Genomic DNA, 16309 nt, shown 5'->3' with positions numbered 1-16309 from the left:
ATAAATACAAGGAGAAACACACCAAGACACATATTAATCAAACTATCAAAAATTAAATACAAAGAAAAAGCATTAAAAGCAGCAAGGGAAGAACAGCAAATAACATACAAGGGAATCCCCAAAATGTTAACAGCTGATCTTTCAGCAGAAACTCTGCAAGCCAGAAGGAAGTGGCAGGACATATTTAAAGTGATGAAAGGGGAAAACCTACAACCAAGGTTACTCTCCCCAGCAAGGATCTCATTCAGATTCGACAGAGAAATTAAAACCTTTACAGACAAGCAAAAGCTAAGAGAATTCAGCACCACCAAACCAGCTTTACAACAAATGCTACAGGAACTTCTCTAGGCAGGAAACACAAGAGATGGAAAAGACCTACAATAACAAACCCAGAACAATTACGAAAATGGTAATAGGAACATATATATCGATGACTACCTTAAATGTAAATAGATTAAATGCTCCAACCAAAAGACATAGACTGGCTGAATGGATACAAACAAGACCCATACATATGCTGTCTACAAGAGACCCACTTCAGGCCTAGGGACACATACAGACTGAAAGTGAGGGGATGGAAAAAGATATTCCATGCAAATGGAAATCAAAAGAAAGCTGGAGTAGCAATTCTCATATCACACAAAATAAACTTTAAAATAAAGACTATTACAAGAGACAAAGAAGGACACTACATAATGATCAACAGATCAATCCAAGAAGAAGATATAACAATTGTAAATATTTATGCACCCAACGTAGGAGTACCTCAATACATAAGGCAGACGCTAACAGCCATGAAAGGGGAAATCGACAGTAACACAATCATAGTAGGGGACATTAACAACCCACTTTCACTAATGGACAGATCATCCAAAATGAAAATAAATAAGGAAACACAAGCTTTAAATGACACTAAATGAGATGGACTTAATTGATATTTATAGAACATTCCATCCAAAAACAACAGAGTACACTTTCTTATCAAGTGCTCATGGAACATTCTCCAGGATAGATCATATCTTGGGTCACAAATCAAGCCTTGGTAAATTTAAGAAAATTGAAATCATATCAAGTATCTTTTCCGACCGCAACGCTATGAGACTAGATATCAATTACAGGAAAAAATCTGTAAAAAATATAAACACGTGGAGCCTAAACAATACGCTACTAAGTAACCAAGAGATCACTGAAGAAATCAAAGATGAAATCAAAAAATACCTAGAAACAAATGACAATGGAAACAGGACAGCCCAAAACCTATGGGATGCAGCAAAAGCAGTTCTAAGAGGGAAGTTTATAGCAATAAACTTCTACCTCAAGAAATGAGAAAAATCTCAAGTAAACCAACTAATCTTACACCTAAAGCAATTACAGAAAGAGGAACAAAAAAACCCCAAAGTTAGCAGAAGGAAAGAAATCATAAAGATCAGATCAGAAATAAATGAAAAAGAAATGAAGGAAACAATAGCAAAGATCAACAAAACTAAAAGCTGGTTCTTTGAGAAGATAAGCAAAATTAATAAACCATTTAGCCAGACTCATCAAGAAAAAAAGGGAGAAGACTCAAATCAATAGAATTAGAAATGAAAATGGAGAAGTAACAACTGACACTGCAGAAATACAATGGATCATGAGAGATTACTACAAGCAACTATATGCCAATAAAATGGACAATCTGGAAGAAATGGACACATTCTTAGAAAAGCACAACCTTCTGAGACTGAACCAGGAAGAAATAGAAAATATAAACAGACCAATCACAAGCACTGAAATTGAGACTGTGATTAAAAATCTTCCAACAAACAAAAGCCCAGGACCAGATGGCTTCACAGGCAAGTTCTATCAAACATTTAGAGAAGAGCTAACACCTATCCTTCTCAAACTCTTCCAAAATATAGCAGAGGAAGGAACACTCCCAAACTCATTCTACGAGGGCACCATCACCCTGATACCAAAACCAAAGATGTCACAAAAAGGAAAACTACAGGCCAATATCACTGATGAACATAGATGCAAAAATCCTCAACAAAATACTAGCAAACAGCATCCAACAACACATTAAAAGGATCATACAGCATGATCAAGTGGGGTTTATCCCAGGAATGCAAGGATTCTTCAATATATGCAAATCAATCAACGTGATACACCATATTAACAAACTGAAGGGTAAAAGCCATATGATCATCTCAACAGATGCAGAAAAAGCTTTCGACAAAATTCAACACCCATTTATGATAAAAATCCTCCAGAAAGTAGGCATTGAAGGAACTTACCTCAACATAATGAAGGCCATATATGACAAACCCACAGCCAACATCATCCTCAATGGTGAAAAACTGAAACCATTTCCTCTAAGATCAGGAACAAGACAAGGTTGCCCACTCTCACCACTATTATTCAATATAGTTTTGGAAGTTTTAGCCACAGCAGTCAGAGTAGAAAAAGAAATAAAAGGAATCCAAATCAGAAAAGAAGAAGTAAAGCTGTCACTGTTTGCAGATGACATGATACTATACATAGAGAATCCTAAAGATGCTACCAGAAAACTACTAGAGCTAATCAATGAATTTGGTATAGTAGCAGGTTACAAAATTAATGCACAGAAATCTGTTGCATTCCTATACACTAATGATGAAAAATCTGAAGGAGAAGTTAAGGAAACATTCCCAGTTACCATTGCAACAAAAAGAATAAAATACCTAGGAATAAACCTACCTAGGGAGACAAAAGACCTGTATGCTGAAAACTATAAGACACTGATGAAAGATGATACAAACAGATGGAGAGATATACCATGTTCTTGGATTGGAAGAATCAACATTGTTAAAATGACTATACTATTCAAAGCAATAAACATATTCAATGCAATCCCTATCAAACTACCAAGGGCATTTTGCACAGAAGTAGAATAAAAAATTGCACAATTTGTATGGAAACACAAAAGACCCCGAATAGCCAAAACAATCTTGAGAAAGAAAAACAGAGCTGGAGGAATCAGGCTCCCAGACTTCAGACTATACCAGAATCAAGTAATCAGTAATCAAGACAGTATGGTACTGGCACAAAACCAGAAATATAGATCAATGCAACAGGATAGAAAGCCCAGAGGTAAACCCACACACATATGGTCACCTTATTTTTGATAAATAAAAGGGAAGAATATACAATGGAGAAAAGACAGCCTCTTCAATAAGTGGTTCTGGGAAAACTGGACAGCTATATGTAAAAGAATGAAATTAGAACACTTGCTAACACCATACACAAAAATAAACTCAAAATGATTAAAGACCTAAATGTAGGGACAGACACTATAAAACTCTTAGAGGAAAACATAGGCAGGACACTCTATGACATAAATCACAGCAAGATCCTTTTTGACCCACCTCCTAGAGAAATGGAAATAAAAACAAAAATAAACAAATGGGACCTAATGAAACTTAAAAGCTTTGCACAGCAAAGGAAACTATAAACAAGACGAAAAGACAACCCTCAGAATGAGAGAAAATATTTGCCAATGAAGTAACTGACAAAGGATTAATCTACAAAATTTACAAGCAGCTCATGAAGCTCAATGTGAAAAAAACAAACAACCCAATCCAAAAATGGGCAGAAGACCTAAATAGACATTTCTCCAAAGAAGATATACAGATTGCCGACAAACACATGAAAGGATGCTCAGCATCACTAATCATTAGAGAAATGCAACTCAAAACTACAGTGAGGTATCACCTCACACCAGTCAGAATGGCCAGCATCAAAAAATCTACAAACAATAAATACAGGAGAGGGTGTGGAGAAAAGGGAGCCCTCTTGCACTGTTGGTGCGAGTGTAGATTGATACAGCCACTATGGAGAACAGTATGGAGGTTCCTTAAAAATCTAAAACTAGAACTACCATATGACCCAGCAATCCCACTACTGGGCATATACCCTGAGAAAACCATCATTCAAAAAGTCATGTACCACAATGTTCATTGCAGCGCTATTTACAATAGCCAGGACATGGAAGCAACCTAAGTGTCCATCGACAGATGAATGGATAAAGAAGATGTGGCACATATATACAATGGAATTTTACTCAGCCATAAAAAGAAACGAAATTAAGTTATTTGTAGTGAGGTGGATGGACCTAGAGACTGTCATACCGAGTGAAGTAAGTCAGAAAGAGAAAACAAATACTGTATGCTAACACACATATATGGAATCTTAAAAAAAAAAAAAAAAGGTTCTGAAGAACCTAGGGGCGGGACAGGAATAAAGATGGAGAGGTAGAGAATGGACTTGAGGATATGGGGAAGGGGAAGGGTAAGCTGGGACGAAGTGAGAGAGTGGCATGGACATACATACACTACCAAATGTAAAATAGATAGCTAGTGAGAAGCAGCTATATAGCACAGGGAGATCAATTTGAATTAAACTCAAATTGATTTTATTTATTTATGTTTTTGCACTTTAGTAATGTAAATGTTTCAGGCAATGATCTTTCCTTTGGGAAAAGTCTGTTTGGGCAGTAGTGTATTTTTACTAATAGTACTTCCTAAATGTTCTGTGTCCTCAATTTATATCTCCTACTTCACTTGGGTTGTTTATGAAGTATTTTTAAACTTTCTAAATGGCAGGTTTTTATTCATTGAAGGTCATTTAAAATGGCCAATATTCAAATTGGTAGATATTTTATTCCACTTTGCTGCACATCTTCCGTTGTTAACTATTTAATTAATGTGCGTTGAACATCTTTGCACATGAATTTCTTTACCTAGAACATGAATTCTAGTGATAATCGCCCTTCAGGGAACTAAAGCTGATTCTTGGGGGTAAAATAAATCTTACTCTTTTAATGGATAAAGCACAGATATAAACGCAATACATAAACATATAGTGTATCTTGGACTTCCCTGGTGGCACAGTGGTTAAGAATCCACCAGCCAATGCAGGGGACACGGGTTCGAGCCCTGGTCCGGGAAGATCCCACATGCCGTGGAGCAACTAAGCCCGTGCGCCACAACTACTGAGCCCGTGCGCCACAACTACTGAAGCCCGTGCGCCTAGAGCCCGTGCTCCGCATCAAGAGAAGTCACCGCAATGAGAAGCCCGCGCACCGCAACAAAGAGTAGCCCCTGTGTGCTGCAACTCCAGAAAGCCCTCTCAGCAACGAAGACCCAATGCAGCCAAAAATAAATAAATTTAAAAAAAACATATAGTATATCTGTGGTATAAAATGGTTGGGGGAGACAAGGAGAAAAGTATCTAAAAATATTATCTAATAATGGGCCATAATAAAAAGAAAAGGTTAAGAAACACTGCCTTGGGACAGAGGCCCAGAAATGGAATCATTAACTCGAGGGGCTTGAGCACTTTAAGGGGCTTGGTACATAGTCCCAGTTTGCCTTTTACAAAGTTTGTACTGATACATACTATCTCCAGCTATATAATTGTTTTATCCTAATTATCCCTTAGAAAAAAATACCATCTATGAAGTATCCACAAAAGAAGACTTTTATAATCCAATTCTCATTTTGAACATTTAATGAGTAGTACTGTTAAGAACACAAGCTTTATAATCAAACAGGTATGAGCTGTGTGACCTTGGGCAAGTCACTTCACCTCTCTGAGCCTCAGATTTCTAACCTGCAATATAAGAACTTTAATCTACTGTATCAGCCAGGGTTCTTGGTTGTAAATAACAGGGATTTATTCTGACCAACTGAGGTACAGAAAGACTTTTCTAATGGGATTTGAGAAGCTCAAAGAACCACTGAGAAGGTTGGATCAAACCAGGCTCAGAAAACATGCTGGAAACAAGGGAAGATCCATCTGCCCTACTGCCTCTGGAATCCAGATGTTGCTACTAGGGCTGCTGCTGGAACAAATTCTCCCTGTCCGCTTTCTTTCTGCCACTTATTCCTGATTAAAATCTGATGGTTATACCAGGTCACATGTCCATGTCCTGGTTGCCGGGGGGGTGGGGGGTGGAGTGGGGGAGGAGAAAGCAAGGGTCTGGGCTTTGCAGCAAAGGGTCTTGTCAGCAGTGCGAGAAAGGGAACCCGAAGCTCATAGAGGGAGAACCTCCCCACACCTGAGAAGGGGGATCAGATGCTGGGCAACCAAGAGCACAAACGTCAAAAGGTTTCAAGATGTCTTTTATACCACTTTGGAGGGTCTTTGGGAGGATTACGTGAGCTGATGCATTTGGGAAGAACTCAGTAGATGGAGGCTGTTTCTACTATGTAACTATTCTTCGTTATGATTCAACTCCTGGCAAAGCCAGTCTCCTGGAGTCAGCCCTACCACCTCCTCCACGTAACCATTCCTGGCCGCCCTGCAAAGTCCAGAGCAAGTCCACGTTCATCAGTAACCCTTTCCAGACTCAGTTTCTCTTCATCCTACCTTTGCACAGCACTTTTCTTCCATTTAGTGCTTAATTAGATACGGTCTCATCTTTCTCTGGAATTTCTTCCCCTATGTGTGTATCATTCTCCTACATGACCAAAGGGACAGGCCACTCAGCAGAAGGAGGTCGCTGGTGGCAGCGTTCAACCTCCCCACCCAAGGGCTCGAGAGCCTATTTTCTCTGTGACCTTGAGGTTGTTGCCTTTCCTTTGGTCCAGTGCCATCCTTGGTGGTGAGCTCTGTGTACATATATCCTTCATTTGTCCACGTGTTCATTCTTCCAACATGTATTTATTGATGGCACAGGTGTAACGACTGAGGAAACAGAAAAAGACACCTGTTCTCAGAAGGCCTGCAGTCCATTGCGGGGAGAGTGTATTGTTTCCTTGCTGTCTTGTATTTCCGAGATCAGAAGTCAGACTGGGCGAAAATCACGATGCGATTGAGGCTGCGTTCCTTTCTGGAGGGTTTAGAGGCGATTCCATTTCCTTGTCTTTCCTGGCTTCCAGAAGCTGCCTGCATTCCTTGGCTTGTGGCTCCCTTCCTCGGTCTTTAAAACCAGCTAGGATGCATTTCTCTGTCATCACATCCCCTTCTTACTGACTACAGCACGAAAGGTTCTTTTTAAAAAAAATTTTTTTAAGGGATTTGTGCGATTACATGGGGCCCATGCAGATAATTCAGAGAATCTCCCCATCCCCAGCTCCTTATTCAGCCTTCAGAGTCTCTCCGGGCATGAGGATGTGGGCATCCTTGGGGGCCATTTTTCTGACAAACACAGGTATGTGCACAACTAATTAGTTCAATGTCATGAGATGTTCAAATAAGGAACTCTGGGTGTTTAGAGGAAAGAGGGGCCACCTGAATTGAGGGGAGGGAGTGGAGAAGGCAGAGGGGAAGGAGGACCCATCAGGTCCGTTGGGCATTTTTGACCATAAAGCTTTTTATAGAGGGGTGAGCAGATATTGGGCACAGGAAGGTAAGTTACAGACATCCATTTCCTTATTTACAGGGATTCAGAAGATCTTTTCTTAGCCACTGTTACCTTTCACCTCACTCATGGGATGATGCTACTTTAGGGGTTCCAAGCAGTATCTTTTGGTTTTCAGCCCAAGGAGTTGTGACCTGGTGGAATGACCTCTTACATCTTCATGAACAGCTCTTAAAAATCAGGTGGCTTCTCAATTTTCTTTCTTCACTGGAAATTTTTCTGGGTCACCTCAGGAAAGTCTCCTCATTTTCCAGCCTAAACATGAATCTTTCTTAATTCTCTGGTTATAGACAGCATCTATCTATCTAAATCTATCTGTCTATCTATCTATCTATCTATCATCTATGTATTATCTATCATCAATCTATCATCTATCCTCTAACCACCCAGGTCCTTACCCTGATTACATTTTCTAGCTTACTCACTTCCCTGGAATCTCTAAAAATGTATTTTTAAAGCCTGCTCTATTTTTTTTTTTTGGATTAATTTTTATTGGAGTATAGTTGCTTCTATTTTTTTTTCCAATAATTCCTGGACATCCCTGGAACTCCCTCACTGCAGACAAATTAGAGAAGAGACCAGTTCCTTCCACTCCAGTGTTATCCACCATACCTTAAAGGGGGGGTCTCAGAAAGACTTGTCCCTTATGCAGAGCCAGACCAGAACGAGGGGCCAAGCCTCTCTGACTCCAAGCTTGTGTCTCCTCAACTCTGCAGAGCATACCCACTGCTCCCGACAGGAGCTCCCACACCAGGACACACACACACACACACACACACACACACACACACACACACACCCCTGTTTAAAGAATAATGCAGCAGGTAGAAGTTCCATACAGGATAATGGGAGTGCCACAAGACCACACCTGATTAAACGCCCAGTGGCTGGTGCAGACAATAGGAAACTAAGAGGAGAAGAAGGCACCGCGGGGGGCCAGGCTGGGAAGAGGTGGGAAGACACAAGTGATGGAACAGCGATGGTGAGATTGGCTCATTCCAGGGAACCGCACATATCACAGCTCTTCAGCACAGGCCCAGAGTCCCCAGGGGTGACTTTCTTTTCCTCTCTTTCTTTTTAAAATTATGTGTAGGTATCATGCAATTGGTTTTTTGTTGTTGTTTTGGTTTTAATATTTATTTATTTTGGCTGCGCCGGGTCTTAGATGTGGCATGCAGGATCTTAAGTTGCAGCATGCAGACTTCTTAGTTGTGGCATGCATGCGGGATCTAGTTCCCCGACAAGGGATTGAACCTGGACCCCCTGCATTGGGAGTGCAGAGTCTTACCCACCAGACCACCAGGAAAGTACCCCCAGGGGTGACTTTCAATTTGATCTGTAGCCTCCACAGCTTGGGGGCTGCATTGCTGATGTGGTCCTGGGTCATACACGCTGGTGGACCACGTGAGACCCTTCAGAAAGTCCCAAGTGGCTGCCAGATTATCTGCGAAATTCAGCTCCTGCTGTAATATTTGTGTTGATACCTGTGATAATGGTGTCTATCTCCTTGGACACTAGATGCCTACCAGCCCCCTCCTGAGGGTCCCTTCCGGCTCCTTCGAGCTATTTCTGTTTCCTCCCTGAGGCTGGGGGCCTCCACACCTGCACACAATGAGCAAGACCCCCCATCTCCTTGCCCAGATGGTGGGAGTCAGCTTCTGTCTTTCAGTTTGAGAACAGAGATGAGTTGCTTTTTTTATCTTTGCATGGGAAAGTCCGAGGAAGTGGGGAGAAAATGGATCCGCCAGAAACCTTTCCCAGCACGGCTCTCCTCTCAGCCAACAGACAAGGAGTCAAGAGGAGAGAAGGGAGGCGGCGAGGTCTTGGCCACTCCATTAAACGCCGGCGACTTTGAGGTCCTTCCTGGAGCCTCCTGCTCATTAGGGACAGTGGAGAAACCATCCTTCTTAGGAGGGCAGATGTCCTTTGCCTGCGACGGGCCAAGAGGAAGGACGAGAAAGGAAGAGATGAGAGATTCGTTGTCTTCCAAAAACAATGAACACCGTCAGCAAGGCCCCGTGGCCGCTGCCGTGGGCACCGAGCTGGATGGGAGGTGGCCCAGAGCACAGGGCAGGGGCCAAGCCACAGGGGATGGGAAGAGGTCCAGTAAGACGGACAGAGAGGAATTCCCTGGTGGTCCAGTGGTTAAGACTCTGAGCTTCCAATGCAGGGGGCACGGGTTCAATCCTTTGTTGGGGAACTAAGATCCCGCATGTGAAAAGGCGCGGCCGGGAAAAAAAAAAAAAAGATGGACAGAGAAAGTGCGACAGCAGATGGGAGGCAGGCCCAGCGATCAGTCATCTTCAGAGGGAGGGACAAGCACTCATGGAGGTGGGCAGAGTGGGGACCCCCGGGCAGTGTGTGCGGTGTGCAGGGGGTCAGGGAGCCCACAGTCAGTACCGGGGCCCCAGCTGTTGGGATGAAATCAGGGACCAAGCTCTCAGCCTGAGGAAAGGGACTAGCAAGACAGGAAGAAATGAGGTGCCAGGCAGGGGACTCCGTCCTGGAGAGACAGCTGGACGTATTGGAGTGGGACTTCAGGCAGACCTGGGCTCAAACTCCAATTATGATTCTTATCAGCTGAGTGAACCGGAACCAATTACTGAGTCTCTCTCTACTTCGGGGTGCCCATCCATATGTTACTGTACGGGAGCAGTTGTATTCAATCGTATTTAAGTGTCCTGTTTGGGGGACGATGCTGACACCCCAAGACATGGATGGCAGCCAGGGAGAGCCGGGAAGCTGGGGGCTGAGCGGTGTGCGCCACGCCCCCTCTTCCTCTTGACCCCCTCCAGTAAAGTCTCCAGTAGTGTTGCTGACCCAGTGAATGATTTGGTGTGAAGAGATCTTTTGGGATAGCCAGAGGAAGGCGTACAACTGTGCCAGGGTTGGTGTGGAGTAAAGAAGCAGCATTACACTTGAAGGAGGGTTGGGGCCTCAGCTGACTTCCCAGGTTCAGGCAACAAAGGGCTCAGTGATACAGACTCCTTGCAGGGCACCTGCAAGAAGCCATAGTGTTACTTGCTAGCCAGCAAAGCCAGGGAAGCTGACCCAGGGTTAGATGGGACCCCTCTGTCTGCACTTTAGGTTCAAGGAGGAGCTTCAGGCACTAAAAGGAAGCAGAGGCCCAGAGACTTCCCTGGGTCCAGGTGGGGTGAGTCAAGTCAAGGATGACCTGGTGCTGAAGGCCCCAGGTCCGGGCTGCTGGGTGGTCAAGGGAGGGCTGGGCACAGGGCAGGGCAGGCTTTGCCATCTAGAACAGCATCGTGGTCTTTAAATGTTGCTTCCAATCTTTCTTGAATTTGACCAATGCCAGACTGAGAAAAGAAATTATGACTACTCAAAAATGATTTTAAAGTTCATGTGTTGAAGCCAAACCTCAGCGTTTAAATAAACAGCTCAGGAATCTCTGTTGCTTATTCAGGGGACAACACAGCAAAGTTGTAGTTTTCCCTCTTATTTATTTAAAAGTCTTGTTTTTGACTAACCTGACATTTCTTTTTACCTGGCAGCACATCCATGTAAAACGCTGAAACATAAACGGAGGTAAAGCTCAGAAAGAAGAATGTGTGAACAATTTTGTACGTTCGTAGCGTATAGACTTCCAAAAGCTGACCTACAGAGGTTGAAGGCTTCTCTTCTCCACCCATAAGCATTTGAAACTTCTTCCTTTGATAAACACCTGACATAGAAAACTAGGAGTACTGACCATTTGCAACTTTATATTTCCTTGAATACAGACACACCCCAAACACAATTTTCTCCCTCCAGGGACATTTTGAAAGATGCACCGTCCATTGGAGAACTGGATGGAATCATTCGCTCTCCTTTCCCTGACACGTTCAGCTCAGGTGGTGGGGACTCCTTCCTGGGGGTGGGGGATTGGGGGGGTTGGATGTGAGGCCACCAGATGCCACCGGATGACAAATGCACAAAAGCGCCTGGCTTTGAATTCCTTTTGGAGGGGTTGAAAAATGAAACATCTCCTTTCAGTTAAAAATCCCCCTTTAGGGTTGGAAACTGTCTCAGAGTGTGCCCTCGCCTCCCATGGCTGTGGTTTCCACAGCAATGCTGTGGGTGTAGATGGAGAGCAGGGCATCCCTCTCCCAGCAGAATGCTTGTTTCTGTCGGAGCTTCAGGACTCTGTCCAGGTTCCCCAGGCACAACCTGGAGACAGGAACCTTGTGCAGGTGCCTTTTGTAAGAGTGTTCCTGGGTGCGTGGTGTGGAGGCAGCCAAGGGAAGATGATATGAAGCCAAGTCCTGCGGGATCTGTGAGCAGGGCAGGTGCACCTCCATCTGCGTCCTCCTCAGGGCTCAGGGGATGGAGTGTTTGCTCTCCTGTGTCTGGCTAAGGGCTGCCTTCGGGGGTTCAAATTCCCAGGCACTCTCCTCATGCAGGCAAAGTGGGCTCCGGCATCTGAGGGGCCCCCAGTAGAGATGGCAGTGCCAGCCATGGACAGTGAAAGCACTGGGAAACAGTCATCGAAGGGAGATGCTCAGCGACGGCCGTGCAGTCCCAACAGTGAGACAGCCTTATCCTCTTTGTTACTGGTAAGTCTCTTTGTGTCTCCAGAAGTTTCTCTCTTGTTTCAGGATATGAACAAAGTACCTCTTGTTAATCCTGATGAGAAATTGCTGACACAAGCTTAGCTCCCACCATTTGATTCTGCTGTCTTGTCATTACAGGAGAATTCAAGATGGCTCTGGCCATTGGGGTTTTTCTCTCTTCTTGGAGAAAATTCATCCCAATTGGGATGAGCTACCTCTGGCTCTGGTTCCCTGTTCTGTCTCCTCTTTCAGGGCTCAGCTGGGGATGTTGGTGATCTGCTCCAGCTTACCTCTCTGCTTTCATTTGACACCACTCTTCCTCTGTAGCCATGTTTAGTGCCTCCAGCAAAGCTGGATAAGGCACCTACTCTGTGCCTAACACTGTTTCTGGCCTGGAGAGACAAACAATAGGGATACCATTCCTGCTTCCAAGGAGCTGGTGGTCCAGGATGGAATACAAACAAACAAACAGGTGATAACACTGGTGAGGATTAAGTGTTAGGTACCCAAGTGCAGGGTGCCAAGGGAACGAGCAGATGGGATGCCACCTGGGCTTGGTGGGCTAGGGATGCTTCCTGGAGGAAAGGACATTTAATTGGAGATGTAAAGGGTGAGACGTCGTAAGCCAGGAGAGGGGTGGGGAGGGTGGCAAGCATGCTCCAGACAGCATGAGTAAAGGCTGAGGCGAGAAAGGAAAATTCATGTGATTGAAAGATAGAAAAATGAGCTAGAAATTGAAAGCTAGAAGAGGTAGAGGTGGGCCTGGATGAACAGGCAGAGGCCGGCTCTCCCAGCACGCAGTAAGCCAGCTCAGCAAAGATGGGAACCACCAGAAGCTCTGCATTATCACGTGCTCCCTCACCCTGTTCCGGTGCCCCAGTAATTCCAGGTGATGCATCTGCCATCCCAGGCCTCACACTGCACCGCGCTTGCCTGTTTCCTTGTGTGTCTCTTGCATCTGGGCTGTGAGCAAGCTGAGGCGGGACCATCCCTGCACCTCCGGCAGGCCCTCAGCCTTGCAGAGTAAATGCTGCCCATCTGGGGTTGAATGAACAAGGCAAAGCCCCCATCCTCACAGGATGCCCACGGGCTGGCTTGGTCTTGCCAGTGAGCTCACTGGCCTCCCAGGGAGATGGTTTGGGGTCAGCTTAAGGTAGTCGACAAGAACAGGAAGAGAATGCAGAGGCAGAGAGGGACAGAATACTGAGAGATGGAGAGAACTAGAAAAGGGAAAGAAAATAGAAGATTTATGTCAGCATTGGGGGCTTCTCGGGGAAAGGGAATACAAGTGCAGTTCGTACTACAACTGGAAAAGAACCACAGCAGATCACCTTCCAAACAAAAGAATACAGAAGAGAAACAGTGCACAAAAGAATAATGGGCCGAGTCAAGGTAGAAAGGCTGTAACCGAGGCTGAGTGATGGTGGTGGCTTGAGTCCCTGCCCATCAGATAAGAGCACGACTCCTCTGAGCCCTCCAAGCAAATCAGAATGGTCAGTACCCACTGCAAAGCTGTGCTTTGCTTTTATGGCTTTAATTAAATTGAATTAACTATAATAACGAGGGCTTCTGTTTGCCTCACTCTCCAATTCAAAAGGGTCTATTTTAGCTGTTGAGCAGAGTGTTCATGAGCTGAAAATCAGAGCTGTGTGCATTTGTTCTCATTTTGTCTTGTTCTAGAAGGGCAGGCCAATCTTTTAAGAGCCAAATTACCATCACAGGAATGGAAATGAGTTACACAAGGCAGCCCTGGGTCCTTAATCCTGTCACTTCACGTCTGTGAGTCCCACGGCCTTGGCCAGCATTCTGGGTAAAGTGTAGCGTTTGGATGCCGGAGACCCAGGTCTCTCCCTTGACTAGCTGTGACAACTTGAGCAAAACCCTACAGAACAGCCCTAAATCCATACAACGGGAATGATGGCAACACCTGCTTCTCGGGGTTGTTTGGGGATTCAGTGTTGCACACGACAGCATTAACCATGCCTGGTATTCAGCAAGGGCTTAATACGTGCTGCCAGTGACACACGTTTGCGAAAAGTCCACAAAATCCCTCTTGTTCTCAGAGGGCTGAAAACAAGAGTCCGTTGCTAGGGAGGCAAAGCCTCTGTCTCCCCTTCTACCTCTTGTGGGTGCCTTTGCTGTTAATCCCATAATAAGTGCTCATTTGCTCCGGGGTTAAAAGGGATGGTGCGGGCAGAGCACTGCTCTGTTCCCACAGCTCGTCCCTGTCACTCCTTGGCTGAGGTGACACTGTTGCCCTTCACTGTTGCCCCACGATGACAAGACTCTCCCTCCCTGTACCCCTGGTGTCCGTCTCTCTCCCCCATGATCACCTCCTGGGTCTTACCTGCAGCTTCCTTTCTAGCTTTCCCTTGAATTTATTTGTATATATTTCAAAATGATCATCATCACGATAAGTCTAGTTAACATCTGTCACCACACACAGCTACAGAGTTGTTTTCCTTGTGAAAAGAACTTTTAAGATCTACTCTCAGCAACTTTCAAATATGCAACACAGTGTTATTCACTACAGCCGCCAGGCCGTACATTACATCCCCAGGATGGATTTATTTCATAACTGGAAGTTTGTACCTTTTGATACCCCTCACTTCCTGGTTCCACACCCTCCAGTGAAATCAGCCTGCTTTGAACCTCAATCCTTCTCCCCATCTGAAACGTAAAAGCCCTGAACACTGCAAGTTTTTTCATATCTCATAACTCTTATGAGGCCATTATAACCTGCATTTGCCCACCTAGCGTGTCAAGCGGGTTGTGCAGAATTATTAATACGTTTGCTTACAGGATGCTAATCTGGACTCCCAGACCTCGCCGTCGGGGGAGTTACATAATTCAAGGAATGCACGGAACTACTCTTCTAAAATTGGAAAAACTCTGAATCAAAAACACAACTGGATCTCCAGGTTTCAGAAAGGACCCGCACACCAGTAATAATGGCCGACCTTCCCAGAGCATTTATGCCGTGTAATCCCCACACGGCCCTGTGGTTAGTTTCTTTTTGCTTCCCCCTTTGGCAGTGGCTGACGTGCAGAAAGATTAAGAAACCAAGCAGAGGTTGTACACTTGACCAGCGCAGAGTCAGGACTGGACCAAGAAGTCTGGTGGCAACGCCTCTGCTCTTCACCACCTCTCTTTGCTGCCTATGTTTTCCGTTTCATCCTCACTGAGATATGAATTACCTGTTTAAACCAGAGAAACATGGTACTTTGTGGTGGTTCAGAACACAGACTTGGGAGACAGAATGGCTGAGTTCAAATCCCAGCTCCACCACTTAGCAGCTGTGCGACTTTGAGCAAGTTACTTGACTTCTCTACAACAAAAAAAACAGAACAAAGGAAAATCAACATTCATTCTGTCTTGAAAATTCAAGTACAGAGGGATGATATATTATAGTGGCTTGTGTTTCTCCCGGGGCTGACTCTTAATAGACCTGCCGTTCTCAAGGACTTTCTGGATGGTGATGGCAGCCTTTGGCAGTGGGAGGCGGGCGTCCGTGCGGCCAAGACTCTCCCATTGCGGCAGGGGGCGGGGTATGATGCACAAGCAAGAGCGGCACGTGCTGTGGTTGGGCCCCTGGGCGGGCAGCCAGCCGGCCTGCACTCTACTGCAGCTGTCAGTTCACGCTGTACTTGGGGGGGACTTTGGGCAAGTAATTTATTCTCTCTGCCTCAGTTCCTCAGCTGTAAAGTGGCATCCTGTGCATTAAAGGAGTGAAAACACGCAGCGTGTTTAAGGCCTGGAGCATAACAGGTAATCACTGTGTTATTTATTATTGTTGTGTTCCAATCGTAGCTGTGCAAGCAACCTCTTTGAGTCTTCATTTCCTTCTTATAAAATGGAGTAAAAATACTTACCTCGGGGCCATTAAAGTTTAACTGGAATCGTGTACAAAGTGGAGTTTATTGAGCTGGATTTGATAAATGGCAGCCTTCCCAGGAAGAGGTTTTTTTTTTTCCTGAGTTTTCTACACTTTTTTAGATTCTCCATGACATCTTTTCAAACGCAAATCTGGTAACACTTCCCTGCTTCCTGGACAAGACAAGGTGGGATCATTGCTAGGAATGGCTTGAAGCAGCAGTGAGGAAGGAAGGCAGCCACCAGCTGACTAAAACAACCACGGAGGGAAACATTTAGAAAGTTGCATGCGCGCTAGGCACTTTTCGAAGCATATGATAACTTATTTCAATCTCAGAGCACCCTTTGAGTTACAACTATCATTATTTCCATTTGCAGCTGTGGTCCTCAAGCAGAGGTGGGATTTGGACCCCGGGGCATTGGGGCTTTGGCACTGGCCTTGAATAGGAGCTCTGAGGAGAGCGGCTGGGCACGCGTAGAAGGAAGTGAGAAGAGAGGCTGGTTA

This window comes from Monodon monoceros, unplaced genomic scaffold (genome assembly GCF_005190385.1).
Source record: "Monodon monoceros isolate NGI ecotype Baffin Bay Population unplaced genomic scaffold, NGI_Narwhal_1 Super_Scaffold_1, whole genome shotgun sequence".
In the NCBI taxonomy this organism is placed as follows: Eukaryota; Metazoa; Chordata; class Mammalia; order Artiodactyla; family Monodontidae; genus Monodon; species Monodon monoceros.
The sequence above is the reverse complement of the archived record's forward strand: the minus strand, read 5'-3'. Positions refer to the sequence as shown.